Here is a 17,889-nt window from a genome sequence, read left to right on the forward strand (position 1 = left end):
TCTTCAGAAACACAGTGGCTGCCTTTTCATCTCTTCTGGGCTGATGGGTCTGCCTTTGCCTTTCTCCACCTACCACATTTTTTTTGTCCCACAGATACAATGAATCACCTTGTGGGCGCTCAGTAGGGACATTGTCATTTTGACCCCGGAAGAGCATTAAACCCATCCCCACTGCCCTGCTTTCTGGGTGTGGTAGTGACCTAACAGCTTATTAGATTCAGGCATTAGGTTCACTTTGGAAGAACTGAGAGACTATTCTAGCAGTCATGGAACAGCCCACCTAAATCTGAGATAAAATACAGACAGGCAGGTTTTGAAGTGATTGTGCTCTTCTTAAGTAATTATGCCAGAACTGGAGCACACAAGTGGGCCTGATAGAATTCCGGTCTTTGCAATTGGCCTCCTATGACACCCCAGTGAGTAACCCATGGGGCAACGTCACAGACAGAGAGCACTGGATTGCTAAAAGGGGTACAATGAAGCATCAAGATGCGCCATCCTTATCTACCCACTGAAGTGACCCATTCAGTTGTATTCTCTCCAAAACAGGGTGTCCCAGGGTGAGCCCTTCAGGAGCCAAGTAACCCAACTTTGAAGACCAAGTAAGGGAAGGTGGGAGTAGGGAAAAGGAATATTGTGCGCCTGCTCTGTGCCATGCACTGGGCTAGGTGTTTTACATATGCTTATCCTCAGAGGAAGCCCGTGAGTGACACTGTCACCCTTGTTTTCCAGATGGGGAAGCCACAGCTCATAATGGTAAATTGTGGAGATTATAATTGAACTTCATCTGAATCCATGGCCATCCTTCTACCACGTGCTGTCTCTCATAGAATGTCTAACCCTAAAATAACTTCTTGGGTTTTGGGGTTACTATATGGAGACTTGACTGTAGATAGGCAGAGTGGGAGAGGAACCGATGGGGTGGCAGTCAGAGGATTTCAGGATGACAGTGAGAAAGAGCAGCCACTGTGCTGTTTTTAGGTATTGGATGTTTACTAGAGACACGGTGATCGCTAACAGTATGCCTTTATATTTAAAACTTCCAAAGAGCTTTCCCCTCCATTTTATCTGCCAAAATTCACCATTTACATTGAGGCCACAGCTGGCCCAACTCGACATTTGTTGAACTGCAAGGGTGAGGACGTGCATTCAGGAGGGCTGAACTTCGAGTAGAGAATCTTATACTCAGGGTAGAATAAGACCCTGAGAGTAGGGAATACAAGTCAAGTCAAAGTCCATAGGAAGAGGTCAAAGGTCACATCCAGGGAGACCACATATAAACATCAAGTCCACAGTGCCAAAGGTAGGATTGAGGGCAGGGTCAGAGATCAAGAGTTTGAGACCAGATGGGGATGAGATTGGAGCAAAGGCAGGCCAAGGGCAAGCGGGTTAAGACTGAGGGCTGGAGGTGAGGCTTAGAATGAGTTCTTAGAACTGAGGTGGAGGTCTGCACTTGTGTTCCTGGAGGTGGGCTTATAGTGTGTGGATGGGTAGTGATGGCTTAAAGGTGAAAGCACTGTTAACACTGGTGTTCCATTTGCAGAATGATAGGATATATAATACCATCTGTAGTTGTCAAATGAGAAAACTGAGACCAAGTGAGATTGCCTCCAGCTACTCACACATCATGGGAGTGGTGGAGCAGGGGGTTGGACTTATACGAAAAGCAAAGAAGAAGTGAACACACCAGCACTATTCATGGGAGTGGGACAGAAACAGGCAGAACCCGGCACACCAACTGCAGCTGTCTGGCTGACAGCCCAGCAGGTTAACACAGGGGTGGAGAGATAAAACTCAGTCCACAAACTCAAATGTACCTGAAAGGCCACCTTTATAATTTTAAAGAATAAGAGTATTTTAAAAATTTCTGTGATGATCTTCTGCCCCATGACAAAACATCTCAGTCAATTCAGGGAAAACACCCTTTCTCCCAGAGTTGTATCAAATTGCAGGTGGTGTGATAGTACCTGGACCCACGGAAGGAGAAGGGTGGGGCTGGGAATCTGGGGCGGGTCTGTCTTTCTACAATGGCACCTACTGACTTATCCTCAGTCCGGTCTGTTCTCCAGAGCTGGTCCCTTGATTTCTGCAGGGCTATTTCTTATTCCCAAGTACAAGGTTACTGCAGCTGCCACCCATGTCCTCAGAGGGCATGGACTCATTTGCTGTTATACTGGGGTGAATCTTGGGGGTGGTGTTGGTGGGGATCTCTGGTCTCAGGTACAAAAGAATTGTTCTCTTGTTGGAAAACTCACCCTTGCTCCTTTCATTATCTCCACAAATCTCGGTCCCCCATTCCATCCCACCACTGATATGGACAAATGACTCTTCCTCAATCTAATGTGAATTGCAGGCAATGTTGCCCCTAAGTCCTCTTGCATGGAAATTCTGGAGCTGCCCTTGCTGGCTCCCCTAATAAAGCAACAAGACTTCATGGGGTGCTGGGCAAGATGCAGAATGCAGTGAGTTTCTCTGGATCATCCTGCCCAGTGTTTATCTAGCTGCCTTCACTTTGCTTAGCGACCAAAAAAGATTGCCAAGTATCTAAATGACAAGGTATGATTCTGGCTCCTTCACCGGAAATTATAGCTAAGACCAGGTCAGTCTGACGCGAAGAGAAGTCAATTGCTGGTGGCTGACCTCATCTCTGGCTCATATTCTTTTGTAAAACATGAATAACCTTACACGTTTTAGGAACACTTGATGAATGCTGATAGAATATTCTGCTATATTCTGATAGAATATTATCATCTATTAAAGATACTCTTCTTTTTATTATAATAACTACATGAATATTTTTACAGTTGATTGATTAGAATAGTTTTTCTCTAATTTGCACTGTTTTTTTTGTTTATGTTCTAGTGTCATATTCCAATGTAGTGGTGTGAGGGGTGAATGTTATAGAATTTCTGGCATGAGACTGTGAATCATTTAAGCTAAATGTGTTGCTATAAAATTTAACTTATTCCAGAGATAATTCTATCACATAAGTAAGTGGAGCCTTTATAAGCTGTTGCATTTTTCTTTCTTTTTTTTAATTTTTAATTTAATTTAATTTATTTTTTTATACAGCAGCGTTTTGTTAGTTATCTGTTTTATGCATATTAGTGTATATATGCTGCCTTTTTCTGCATCCACAAATAGAGAGGCTGTGGGTACCATGAGATGGAATTGGACTAGACAGATTGGGTTTGAATCCTGGCTCTGTAGTGATGTGTCATTTTGAGTCAGTCACTTAAATTCTCTGAGTCTTGGTTTCTTCTTCTGAAAAATGGGTCAAAGTACCTGCTTTGTGAGGACTGTCACACCTGTTCCAATGTATCCCGCCACATCCGCTTCAACTACTTAGCAGCTATTTACAGATATATTATGTTTAATAAAAATTGAAAATACAATAATAAGGTCAAGAGATGTTATTAAAGCAGAAAGACCTTTTCATTACTTCGGCTGAGGCTAGAGGGGTAGCAGAAAGAGTGCAGGTGTCAGAAGACCTGGTTTCAAATCTTGCCTCTGTTATTTCTGAGCTATTGGCAAATAATTTCTCTGAGCTTCAGTTGTAAAAAAAAGAAAAAAAGAAATAGTAACTCTAATTCAAAGAGTTGTAGGATCCTAAATGAGATAACACACATGAACAATCAGAATGATGGTTGACCTTTATTAAGTGTGCAATAAATGTTTGTTGTTGAATCAAAACACTAAGCTTTTTGAGAGTTAATTATTTGAATTGAATTTCCATAGAGATAGCTTTGTATTAGGGAACATCCCATAGTTTGTTCTAAGTACATATATCCAAAAATATGACACTAGAAAATAACCTTTCATAGACTAGCTTTTTCTCCCACAAAAATTAATGCTGAGAACAATTTCATTTACATACAGAGAAGCCCTATGATAATGTATCCCGTGTTAATACACATTTGGCTTTGACACAACTGGTAATGGGGTCTTACCCTCCACAGCAGCCTTATCCTGATCAGTTCTTTAATCTTGCAATAATGACACTAAAGTTTAAATGATTGGATTTTTTTCAGACCCCATTTATAGTATTATGGCGAAGTTAACAACAATTCTATCCCTGTAGCACCACTATTATGTTTGCTTAAATATGTTTGTGGACTGTATTAGTTGTTACTCTACTGCAGAAGAGGAAATTGAGCAGATAAATGGTCATCATCTGAGGCAAGAAGGGATGATAGCAGAAGTGGATAGGGCCTAATTGAGGAAAATTTTGAGACAGTTTGTCTTCAATGCTCTCCTACTTACCCTCCTTCATTGCTAACAGCATTGTTTCTTTGTTTCAATTTCCAATTGTTCACGGTTAATGTATAGAAATACAATTGATTTTTACATTGACACCGTGGGAACTTACTAAATTCCATTTATTAGTTTTAGTACATTTTTGGCAATTTCTTTAGAATTTTCTACCTAGACAACCAAGTCATCTGCAAATGCAGAAAAAGAAATAAAGTTTTAATGATGGAATTTCAGACATAAAAGAAACATCGGGAAGGTTCCTCACAGGTATGATTTGCGAAAGTAGATACTATAATCTGTGCATGAACCTGACTTCAGACCTTGTGGGAAAAAACAAAAACAAAAGCAAAACCCTTAAATCCCCTTCCACAGATGAGTGTCCTAAATCTTAATTGTAGGGCTTCTCTGGACTTACCCTTAAAGTTAATCAGTGTAATTTGTGCTAAAGGTTAAATTAAATGCAGCCATTTAGTGACTTCTCAAGGGGACTGAAATAATTAGGATTTGAATTAAACTTTTAAGCAAAGGGACTACAATCACATCCTGAAGAGGTGCAGGAAAACCATAATGTTACCGTCATTCTTGCAAGTCAATCGGATTAAGCCTGAACAACTGTAATTAAGAAGCAGATACAAATATATTACTTGTCAATTATATTCTCCTCTTTCAAGTTTAAAATAAAAATAACTTTATGGTTAAATATTTGTTGATAAAGGTTCACAACATTTTATTCATTTAATTTTGAATATCATCCAGCTCTCTCTCATTCTTGCCAGCTCTGGCCATTTCATCATGTTTGTGGTTAATTTATATTCTACTGAAGGAATAACTTCCAGAAGAATATGCTCGTCTGGTTAAAAGCTATGGAGTATTAAAGACCGTAAGTCTTTCAAAATTTCAGAAGGTTGCTGAACCTTTTTAATCAGAGAATATACTCATAATGCTTTTATGGGTAGTTCATTTTTAAATAATGCTAATCTTACATTATATGGATGTTGACGTCTCTCAAATGCATATAGAGCTTTAAAATGTGCATCGCTTTTTTTAAATGGTCAGTTTTATTCTCCCTAAAGGTTGATGTACTCAAAATAGATTTTTTTCCCTCTGAGACTGCATTCCAGTCTATATGTAAATTGAAACACACTCAGATTAAATTAAAATAGCTGTGAATTATTGGACAGTTGCCTCACATGAAGTCTTTTCTTACTTAACCTTTCTACATGAAAGAGAGAATCTGTATTTGGTGTCTACTGAACCTGTTTGACATTCCAAGGATGTCAGAATCCTGAAGAATACATCTTAGCTGGTCTGGGTAATGCTTTTGTTGCATAAAAGAACTAAGCTGGAGAGGGATTTGTGATTTTTCAATTCTAGAAATAGTATGATGAAAAAACTAATGATCCCACACAGAGTTCAGTGTTTGTGCAATGTTTATTCAGCCAAACAGAGAGCTGTTTTTCTCTGTTATTAATCTTCAGCTTTTCTTAGACTCTGGCATAAAGTATTGGTGGAAAGCAACGTTTTAGTAGCCTGTTACATTTCATTAAATAAATGTGAGCATATGAGTGAATCACACAACTCTTTTTGAAGTCAAGCACATTTCTAAACCTAAGAATTTAACTCTTTAATTTGTATTCATTTTTACTTTATAGAAAATTATATACTTTCACCCCTTCTCCCTTTTACCTTGCAAAATAGTGAGAATAGTTTAATATTAAATCCAAAAATCTTTTCATGGTGTCATTTAAAATGTCCCAAAGTAAAAAAAGATTTTTGTGTGCGTGAATGACACATATCATGCATTCCCTTAAACTTGTTTTTACTTTTTCTCCAAGTCACTCTGAACGTATCTTATGAACACATTCGGAATGACTTGATCCAATAAGAATTCAAATTCCATTGCATGTTTTCCTCAAATCTCTTTAGTCGTTGCATTTTCCCAGTAACACGCCAAACCTGATGAGATTACCATGTTAGCTTCCTAGAATCACTTATGCATCCTTTTGTGAAGTAGTTTTGGATCAGTTGTTGTAAAAGCCTAAGTATGGTGGCAAAGAATATAGCTGAAGTAGGTGAGAGAGACAGACAGGGTAGGGAGGGAGAGGATCTTCTGGAATCTTAATGAAGTTTAACCAAATTGCAAATCTTACTTGGCATTTATTGACCACTTACTACATAGTAGGCACTGCAAACATTGTCTTCCATAATTTGTCTCACTTAATAACGAATTCCTATGAAGTAAGCAGTCTCTTAATGCCCTCTGTAAGGTGAAGAAATCAAGGAATACAGAAATTAAGTGGCTTTTCCAAGGTTACACAACTAACAAATAGCAGAAATGTGACATGAGCTAAGGTTTGCCTGGCTCCGATGTGTATGGCAAATCCATATTGCCACCACCTCGGTTAGGAGCATAAATTTTCAAAAGGGCTTGTTTTCTTCTGAAATTACTCAGAATGAAGCCAAGCCTGGTGTTTTGGGTTTTATGTTCCTTTGACAACTTGCAGCCAGACCCTCACTTCCCCCCAAAACAACTTTGAAATCTTATTCTAAGTTTTTTTGTGCAAATTTCTTTGTAAATAAAAAATGCAATGGAAACAGAGAGGTATTAAGTTCAAGCCAGCATGAAATCTGCCCTATGTTAGTCCGCCAAACCCTGCTGATGGCCCCAGAGGGGCTTGCTTGAGTCAGGGCAGCACTGTGAGAAGGATCTGGAAACTGTGCTGAGCTCTCCCAGCCGAGCCCCACCCCGGTGCCTGCAGACACCCTGCTTTGACCGTGGCTGCATCTCATTACCGGAGCAAGGATGACTTCCCAGCATTTTGTCTTTTACAAACTGGATTAGCTGTGGTTAGAGATGTAGAAATTTTATTTAAAATAGAAAAATCTATGATAGTGTGATCTCACTCTTGTTCTCCCATCCCTCCTTCTTATCCCTATCCCCAGATTTATGGCCATCCCTGATCTTCTGTTTCAGAAATAAAATGTTTTGCGCCCTGATTTCAACTGCATCTGATTTAATAAATAATGACTTCTATGTAACAGAAGGTATCAGAAGGGGCTGCCCAATGCCCCCTTTTTCTAAACCTGGCTTATAACTGAAGTCCCAGTACAGCGCTGAAGGAAAGGATGCCAGCAGTATTTTCTTCCGCCCAGAGTTAGCAGCTCTTGTATAATATTTACAAAGCATTTTGTCCTTTTATGCTATATGGCAGTTAAATTTTCTCTAAGATAATTATACTCCAGCTGCTGAAACTTCTTACTTCTTTTAAAGTATTCCAGTTGCGGTAAGTATTCTTTCTTCTAATATTGTTCTATTGAGCTCTAAAGCCACCAAGCCTTGTTTAGGAGCGGTGGTTGAGGAAGAGGGCCTTCTGGTTGAGCCAATATCCTGATTAATTTAGATTTAATGCGAAAGTCCTTTTGGTTAAGTCTTAGAACAACATTTAAAAACTGATTTGTAAACGTAGCAAATGGCATGTTACCCGATCGTTGATGGCTGACACATACTCAGGATCTGAGTTCATTATCTGAATGCAGATCCTGGACAGAACTCTGCAAAGCGGCCGCTGGTGGACCCTCCACTCATCCTCTCTGAGCCCTTTCTTACTTGGGTTCAAATCCCAGTTTCTTTAGGTACTATTTGATCTTGGGCAAGTTCTTTATTTTCTCTGAGCCTCAGTCTTATCATCTATATAAAGAATAGTAACTACCTCAAAGGGAGGCTGTGAAGACTAAGTAAGTTAATTCGTATCAATGTCTTAGCACAACGCCTGGCCTGGCGAGTGCAAGTGCTAAGTCTTAGCCGTCATTAACACACCTTCTTTCACTTTTAGTGTTTTCTGATCTCAACACCTACTTTGAAAATTGCTTTCCTTTAGGTAAATACCACATAAATAGTTTTCTTGCCCTTTGCCTCTTTCTTTTGAAAAGAGAATTTAGTTGTAGAGGAGGGAAAACTACTGTAGCCGACTGGCTCTGGATTGGGGGGCACGTAAAATGTTTTGTGTAATTTAACAGATGTAATAGTTATTTTATAGAGAGTAAAATTAACTTGGTGAAGTTTGATGAATGCATATGTAAACGTAAGACCGCTTGATTGACTCAAGAAGACGAATTTCAAATTCCTATTTTTTGGATTAACAAAATTCTTTAGTAATCTGCCTTGTTACTTTGATGGCTTTCCACAATGAAGTGGCTGATGACCAAAGTTTGCACCTAATTAGACCCCCTATTTGTCCCTCTTTTCCTTCTCTCCCGCTCTACCTTCCCCTAGATGGGCATGACAAAGGGAAATAGGAAAAAGCTTGTTTGTTCACTCTCTCGTCCCTCTCTTTGACTATACTCTCCATGGTGGAAGGTCGGTGAACAAAGGTCACCATCCAGGGCCCCTACATTAAACACTGTGACCTCACTGCCAAATCACTTTTCCAGAAAGTGTCGCCAGATCAAGTGTCACTTTTATGAACTTTTGGTCTGGCAAACCTGATGTTGTGTGTCACCTCCTTCTTGGTTAAAATGTGTGCTCTTTAAAAGCAAACACAATGGATGGATACAAGTTGGTTTCCAGCCTCATTTCAAGAACTTTCTTTACTTCTTTCTTAAAAATTGAAAGTATATTTGAAATACAGTACTACAGCAGGAACCTAGAATTTACAGGTTAATGCCTTATTAGCATATGATATCTAAATATTATATTATATCTAAAACAAGGTTACAATTAATGAAACATTGATTGTAATGAACTCACTTAGGAAGTGTGTTTGAATTTCATTGATTGGAAGACATCTGCAATTTGATCAAAGAGTTGATTCGTATAAACATCAAGTGTATGTTTTGCTCATTTAAACCAGCTTTCATTGCTTTGAAAGTGTTTGCTTTTACCTTATTAAATACACAATGGTATATTGCTTACAATTTTGGCGTCACTAAAATGAATAAATATATTTTACATTTAACTTTTGAAACATTTATTTTTTTTGAATGTTTATTTCTTTATGTTTTAATTAATAGTTTAAAATACTCTTCCATCCTTTAACCTCCAAAGCTAATTCATTAATAATAAAACAAATCACCTCCTCTCCCTGCCCTGCCCAAAATCAAACCAGGCATTAAAGCATTTTTTAGTTGTTAATATACACATAGATCTCATGATTTACTTTCCATTTGTATTTATGGAGGAGAAAGACATTCACACTCTTAATTTTTTTTAAATGATTAGAGTTATCATATGAAAACTGGTATCTATGTGCATTTTATACATTCTTATAACTACTATTTTGTTCAATGCTACAATTATCCTTAAGTAGACTGAACATATATGCTTCACATCTGCAAATTATATCATTTTAAAAGAAATATTTACACAAAATGTAATAATTTTTGACATTGGGATTACAACTACTTATTAATATTTTTTAAATGTACACTCTCGTCAAGTCTATTGATTTCTCTTGAGTGCATTTAAGTGATTGCCTACATTTAAAACTAACCAAATTCATTAAAATTTTTCAGTAGTTATATTCGCAAACAACTAACTCCAATTTAGAAACAATAATAAAAATCCTGTATATTTATTTTATGTTTAAAACAACAGTTGAGAACTCACAATATATTTGGTGATTTCAAATCAGAAAAACAGATTTTCATGATCCTGCTAGCTCTGATAGGTTCACTAAAGTTTGTTGACATTTTTATATATAACTGGAAGTTCTTATATTCTAGAAGATTACGGCCAATGGGAATGTTATTTACATGTGAGGGAAATAATGTATAGTTTACCAAAGGATCAGCAACTATTTCCAGCGGTAGACAGGTTATGATTATTTTACAAGATGAGACACCCTTATAAATTTACTTATTGCTAATGCTGGGCGATTAAATGTTATAAATAGTAGTAAGAGATAGTGTGCTTTTTTTTTTTTTTTTCCTAGCTTGAATTCACCAGTGCAGTGAATGAAAAACTGGAAGAATAAAACTTGAAATGACAGAACCACAGACTTACAGCAGAGGGGGAAACTCTCTAGAAACAAATCTTTCAGGCACATTGTAGCTATGAAAGTACCCAAAGGTAGTGCTCTGTCCTATTTTTACAGCTTCCCACAGAAGGATATTACATAATTTATTCTTTTTAGTTACACTGATTAAGTGTTAAGAAGACTAATAATTATATATGACTTGCTTATGTCCATTTTCATTTCAGTGTGGGAGAAACTAGGTACGAAACTATCCCTGGCTCATTTAAAGAGGAACACCTCAGTGGCAAGCTCACAAGACTGTCTTTTCTACCTGGTTGTCCCAGTCTGGGCAAAATACAGCAATCTCCCCATAAGACTACTTTTGGAGGAATGAAAATCCATCACTTTCTTCCAACCATTACCTTCTCTTCACTCCCAACAAAATCTCCAGTAGTTGGCCATCTTTCATGGGGGCACAGCGTTAAGACGAGTAAGGCAATCCAGTCTGCTAAGTTCACTCAGTAGCTGTCTCCAACTAGCTCCCCATGTCCCCACCTAGCACACTGATGTCAAATTTGACCCACTGACAATGCTCAGGTTTGAGACCAGGCATTGAATAGTTGAATCCATAGAGTTAAATCTGGAAATGTGAAGGGACTTCACTCTTGCCTCTGAGCAACTTATTTTTAAATACAAATAACCCTGGATAGGATGACAAGTTGAACTGTTGTAGGTCATCTTTTCTTTACCTGCAAAGGTATTTATTAGATTTCTTTCTTCCACGTCCTACTGCTTAAGGTGGAGTTTCTGAGATAAACTGTCAGATAATTTGAAACCTGTGGGTGGTACTGGATGGGGATGATCTATCTTGAAGGGGTCCTGAGCTGGGTAACATGAGGGGTTGGAGAAATAGCAGGAAGGGATCATAGTGGCCAGAAGAACCAGAGTTTCTAGAGTGCTTACCAGGTGCCAGGTACGGTCCTAAGGCCTTTTATATATACTGATTCATTTAATTCTCATAAAAGTATGATGAAGTAGATTCTATAATTATCCCCCCTTCTGCAGACAATAAAAGGTCCCAGTAAATGACACAGTAAATGACAGCGTGGGAATTTGAACCCAGCTAGCCTAGCTCTAGAGCTTAAGCAATACTGTCTATTTACCTGGTTCCATATGGAGAACAGTAAAGACCTGGGGGTGAGAACCTGTGAGGGGACAAGAGCCCAGAAAAGGAGTGTAGGAGTCCCACCAGCTACCTCACAAACTTCAGTTTTGCTTCAGATCAGTTTTACAGTCTGTTCAGGGAAGGAGATAGCTTTGATCCCATGATCTCTCCCAGAGGTAGAATCTGTGTTTTATCTCAGCTCTGCTAAGTCATGCTACGTTGGATAAATTTACCTTTTCTCTACATCTCAGATTAATTTACAAATAAATAAATTGGTTCTACAAAAGAAAATAAATGAGCATAGGTATTTTTAAATGTGAAGTTATCATTCTGTATGGTGGTACATGTCACTGGTTTTGATAACTTTTTTGTTTAACATGGAAACAAACAAAAAAGCAAGTAGCCCAAATAAAACAACTCTAAATAAAAATCACTTGGAGAATAAAATGTTAAAAAGCCTTTAAAAATAGGTAAACTTTCATTTTTATTGTATACATAGATCTTATCTCCAATGTAAGGTGAAAAGTTGGTGAAATTGTCTAGGTGATTCCTAAGAAAAGATTACTTGTGTCTATATGCCCTGACAAGGAGAAGAACAGTTAGTCTTCCCTACCATGTAGGTAGGTTTCTCTGACTGACTGATTGATTTTTGTCCTTAAATCCATTGTTCTCCTAAATCCATAGGAAAATTTGTCATGAGTATATAAGTCAACTGTGGTATCTGGAAAATTGCTTTTCTTTTTTAAATTGAAAGACATTTGGTGAATTCTCTGTTCTAACATTGGCAGTTTGGGCAGGAACATTCTGGGATTGATTTTGGAATCATGCTTCAGTTGTATCTACCTTCACTTTGCCAGTAGACATTGATCCCTCTCCACCAGCCTGGTGCTGTGTTTTGGAACTTGGAACTTCCCATCATTGGGGGTCATTACCACACACTGCTCAGGAAAATTAACTGTGTAGCTGTTGGTAGTTTCCAGGAAAGCCATTCTTCTCACTTTCCTGCTCTGAATCAATAAACGGGTCTGTTATTACTCAGGCCCCTGGGCAAATATCTCTATGATGAGGTCCAGCCTGGGGGGTAAGGAAATTGGGAAATAGGGTTCGGCCCAGGGGAGTGGATAGTTTTTAGAGTCATGTGAAAGGAACAACCAAATCGTCTCAAATATTGCTTTCATTTTAAAGTTTAAGGTAGCATAAATTGTTTCAGAAGGGTCAGGGATTTTTGATGTAACTGGAAAGTTCTTATTTAGTCCAGGTTCCCTTGAAGGAATTGGTCCCCTGCATGATGGCACGGAGGCACATGATCAAGTTAATAGTAGCAGGGTGAATAGCAGGAAGCTGAATTCAGCCCATTCAGATGAGTAAAGATCTAACCAAGTGCCGTATCCGCGGAGTAAAGTGAAAGAGCATTTGGAAAGAACCACCAATGCCAAGGTTTCCTTGCATGAAATATAGCACAAGTTCAGGCTTCTAAACTCTACATACCTCCGACCTTTGGCTCTTTTATGTCTCTATTTTTCTGGCCTGACAGACCACATGCCAACGTGCAACCCAGAATCCCTCACCCTCGTGATTTATGGCTTCCAGCTGCTTCAGTGTCTCAGCCGTGGCAGCTGCTTTTCAGATGTCTTCAAACCGGAGGGAGAGTGTTCACGTGAACTTGAGTGGCTGCAGAAGAGAAGAAGAAAAGTTGATGAAAAAATCATCTGAATTCAGCCCCAAAGCTTTCCATTGATCTTTGCCTTCGGGGCCAAGCAAAATGTTTGGTTTATTTCATAAGCTAATTAGGTGTGTGAAAGGCTACTGGGCATCTGCTATTGACTGAACCCAACAAAAGTGATCACCAGGCTGGGTAATCAATAAGGGATCAATAACAAGCGTGTGATTGGATTAGCCATTTGATCAATGCTGTGTGCTAATATATTAACAAGCAAATTACAGAGCAGCCCTTAAGAGCAGAATGCTGACTCTGATTGCATTACAAACTAGTGAGATCTAATGATCCGCCAAGTGCAAGGGGTTAGTTATACAAATCAAGATCTGAAGGTATTTTTTTTCCTTGAAGATTTCTTCCCCCGCCAAAGAAAATGCTTTCTTAAGTGAGATTCAAATTAAATTACAATTAGCAAGCAGTTGCACTGGGACGCCCAATTTCCAAGCAAGTATCACTCATGAGGAAGAGGGCTTGGGAAGTCCAGAAAAAATAGCCTAGAGAACTTTTAGGAAAACCCAGGTAAATTTCAGAAAGGGCAAACACAAAGAACGCCAGAATAGTCACTAATATTTCTCCAATAAAATTTTGGTAAATGGATTCCTAGTTTGGATATATAGAGCGCTTTCATGACAGGATCTAATGGTGTTTGATCTTTAGCAGAACCATAGATGTCTTCCCAACTTACACTTTTGTTTTAAGGTAAGCTACTATCTTAACTAATTCAGCCTCAAAATGGGTCAGTAATGAGAGACATCTGTGTGCGTATGTGTGTGTGTGTGCATGTGTGCGTGTACCAAATGCACAGCGTGAAGGATTGTGGCCAACAGCAGAAGTGCGCTTTCAAAAAAGAAAACGAGAGAGAAAATTACATGACATAGGACGTGGCGGAATGAAGGAAATGACTTCCACTTCCTAAACCTTCAGAACTTATTTCTATTACACGATTCTATAAGTGACCTCACAAGAGTAAAAAGCCACAAAGCAGAGCTTTTTTCCTCCCTGCTTTCCCCATGATTAGGTGAACCATTTATTCAATTGACTGTGCTCTTTCTGATTCCCTAAGTGGAGACCAGGCAAGACTTTGCTCACTTTCTCTGAATCCTTTTCCTTTTAAGAAATCTTTTTTTTCCCTTTGCCTGAGGGAAACTGAACCGATTAGTCTGAATTCTCCAGTGTTATTTGCAGACTCGAAAGGTCTCCCAGGGCCCGGATGCAGAGTGGCAGCCGAGCCTTCGGTGAGGTGAGGCAGACGGCAGCTGACAAAACAGGCGGCCTGGCCCAGGGAGCTGGGGGCCGGGAGGGGAGAGGCTGTCAATCAGCATAAGAGAAGCATAGGCAGGGGATGTAATATCTGATGGAGCCCTGTCAGTGCCAAGGTGAACCAAGGTTGATTTGCCTGAGGCTGAAACGCCTAGGACCTCAGGGGTGCTGTAGGCAGATTTTCCCACTTGCCCCGCATTTGGTGAGTTTCAATGTTTATACCTTCCTATGTTCGTTTTTGTACCCAAGTTCAATGCCATCAAGAATACCTAATGATGTTTCTATGAGAACTATTGTTCCTTTTGAATACATCTGCTGATAGTCAATGATCACAGTGATGACAGTCCTCTCAGACCCATTCCTCTGTGGTGGTGCCTATGTCACAAGCCCTGTCTGTGTTTTTAAGTACCTTTTTTCTGTGCCTACCAAAGCATAACGTACAGGAAGCTAGCAATCTACAGTGGAAGAGCTTAACTCCGTTTAATATGGCAGTCCAGGAAACTATGAAGTCATCACATTTATTGTTGGTAGACTCTACCCACCACTTTACCATTGGTGAGATTTTGTAAATAAATGACAAATCTTTGGCATCTCATGCAGCCTAAACTACAGTGGCACATGGTGTAATGATACAATAGTCTATGCTACAAGATTAATTCTTTCAGCCATCAGTGATTACATTCATGGTAAGAAGCAATGTACTTTGAACCTGCAGTAAAAGCCACTCTAATTAATCACATGTTCACCAAAAACCTTAAACAGAGTTAAAGAATATTCTGCATCTCATAAATGTAAGACAGGTGACTATAGCGCTATAAAACCCTTATTGCGATGTTACTGGTTAATGCCTCTGACATGATTCTACTCTCCTCTGTAGTGTTATTAATTTGAAGCTTTAAATAATGTCATAAATATTTCTCCAAGGAGAACCAGCTGTGTGGCTCTGGGTGATAATGATTATAATTATTTAAGATAGAAAGCATTGGAGGACAAGGTTCTTGCTTGTCACTGTGTCTGATTCTGTAATACGCTCTTCTGCAGGAAGAACTGAGAATGAAGGGAGAATGACAACAGGCAAAAAAGAAATTTGTCAATGGTCAATAACTCGTTTGGGAATTTGTGATTGTTTTGCTTGGGGAAGAAAACAACATCTTAAGTGACTTGATAAATGTAATCATTAGAATCTCTTACAACCTGAACATCATCTAAAGTATATATATATCTTCTAAGTAATACTTTTCTTTAAAATAAAAATATCTGTTTGTTTTCTAAACTGTCTCACTTTACCTCTTCCTTGTTAGGTTTAATGACAGTGAATACTGAAGACTTAATGTGATATTTCTCATCAGTTTGAAGATAGTTATGTTTCAGAATCTGTTTCCTTTGGCTCTAGCTAAACCTTATACAGCCTGATGTGGCCCACATCAGTATGAGAATGAAAGGCATGCTCCTTTGCCTGCTTTCATCTTCATGAGAAGATTCATCTTCCCCAAAGTGCTTACGTTCTCGAAAGCTCCAGTGGGCTAGACTATGACTTGGTTCCAGTAGATAGCTCAAGTGTTATCCTGTGCAGGACTGTTGATTAATCAAGACAAAAAGGTAGGAATGAGTGGTTCGCTGAAGCATGTATGCGTGACGCGGCTTACAGGAAGGGAAGTGGCTCTGATAAGAAAAACACTACAAAATATTAATACTAGGTAGGGGTCTTCACATCCATTAGGATGGCTACTGTTAAAAATATAGAAAATAAGTGTTGGCAAGTATGTGGAGAAACTGGAACCCTTGTACACTGCTGCTGGGAATGTAAAATGGTATAGTCACTATGGAATATAGGATGATGGTTCTTCAAAAATTAAAAATAGGATTAACACGCGATCCAGCAATCCCATTTCTGGGTATAGATCCAAAAGAATTGAAAGCAGAGACTTGAACAGATATTTGTACACCCATATTCATAGCAGCATTATTCACAATAGCCAAAAGGTATAAGCAACTCAGGTATCTATCGATGAATGAATGGATAAACAAGATATGGTATATAATACAACGGGATATTATTCAGTCTTCAGAAAGGAACTCTGAGGCAGGCTGCAACATGGGTGAACCTTGAGGACATTATGCTAAGTGAAATAAGCCAATCACAAAAGACAAACATTGTATGATTCTAAATACTTATATATGAGGTGTCTGGAGCAAATTCATAGATACAGAAAGTAAAATGGTGGTGCCTGAGGTTGGGAGAAGGGGGAAATGGGGAATTATTGTCTAATGGGTACAGAGTCTCCACTTGGGACTATGGAAAAAAGTTCTAGAGATGGAAGGTGGGGATGGTTGCACAACAGTGTGAATGTTCTTATTGTCACTGAACTGTATGCTTAAAAATGGTTAAAATAGTAAATTTTATGTTATCCAGAGTTTACCACAATTTGAAAAAGTACTAGTTAAGGAATAACCCACAGAGATATCTCTGACCTTCGTATGTCTCCTTCGGGCTTTTTGAGCAGAGGAAGGAAGCAGTCACCTGCCAAAGTGCATGTTGTGTTTTTCCTCCTTCTTCTGGGGGTCAGGCTGGAGGAAATTATTTTTCATTCCCATGCTTCCCATGGCTGCCTGGGAGTGAGGTTTGAAGGGAATGCTGAATAAGAACTTGAACTAGTCATGCTGACCTCAGTCAGCTTTCCCGAGTAAGGTTTACAGTTCACACAGGTGTCCTCTGCCTACTAGAAACCTCTCCTACTGCATTGGGAGGCCACAGTAAGAGGAATTACAACTTGCACTTTTTAACCTTAATTCAGTAAATATTTACTGAGTAATTATGTGCCGGGCTCTGTGATCGGTCTCATTTTACTCAAAACCAAGCCTCACATCCTCAGTAGAAGTTGTGGTTATTTCAGCCCTTGATCAATGACTGTCTACGTAGGCTGCCATGATAATGGCTAATGTCTGTCTCAGGGGTTAGGGCTGTAATCCCCAAACCAGTGTCCTTTAAAGACATGCCATTGGTCAGTTAGTTCTGAGTTTTCTAATGTCTTTGAATCCCATTTATACTTTTTGCCATGGCCTTTTACGGGAGCGAGCGTTTCATTAATATATGAATATTATTGAATGATTGTGATAAATACCATTTCTTTGAAGCAGATAGCACCTGCAGTTTATATAGCAGTTTTACTTACTACTCTAAATTGACCATCCTGTAGTCTTGCATTTTAAGATTTATTTTTCTTATTTATATATTTTAACCAAGACACTGAAAGCTTAAGTGTCTGTCAAAAGTCACATTCTTAAATAAACTTGGAGGAAAACTTTGTGATGTTTTCCCTCTTGGGCTAGTAGCAGTGCTTTTTTCCACTACATTTCACTATGTACTGCATCCCTAATCTGTCTTGGACACATCTCTGTAGAATCAGACAGAACGTGGGGGTGACCCACTGAATCAAATTTTTTTTTCTGTAGTCTTTCCAGAGTTTGATCTAGTCCCAGATTGAATTGGCTAAAATAAATGTTGGATCCATTCAACTTGGTTTTATGGAATCGAAAAA

The sequence above is a fragment of the Orcinus orca genome, chromosome 12 (genome assembly GCF_937001465.1).
Source record: "Orcinus orca chromosome 12, mOrcOrc1.1, whole genome shotgun sequence".
Taxonomy (NCBI): domain Eukaryota; kingdom Metazoa; phylum Chordata; class Mammalia; order Artiodactyla; family Delphinidae; genus Orcinus; species Orcinus orca.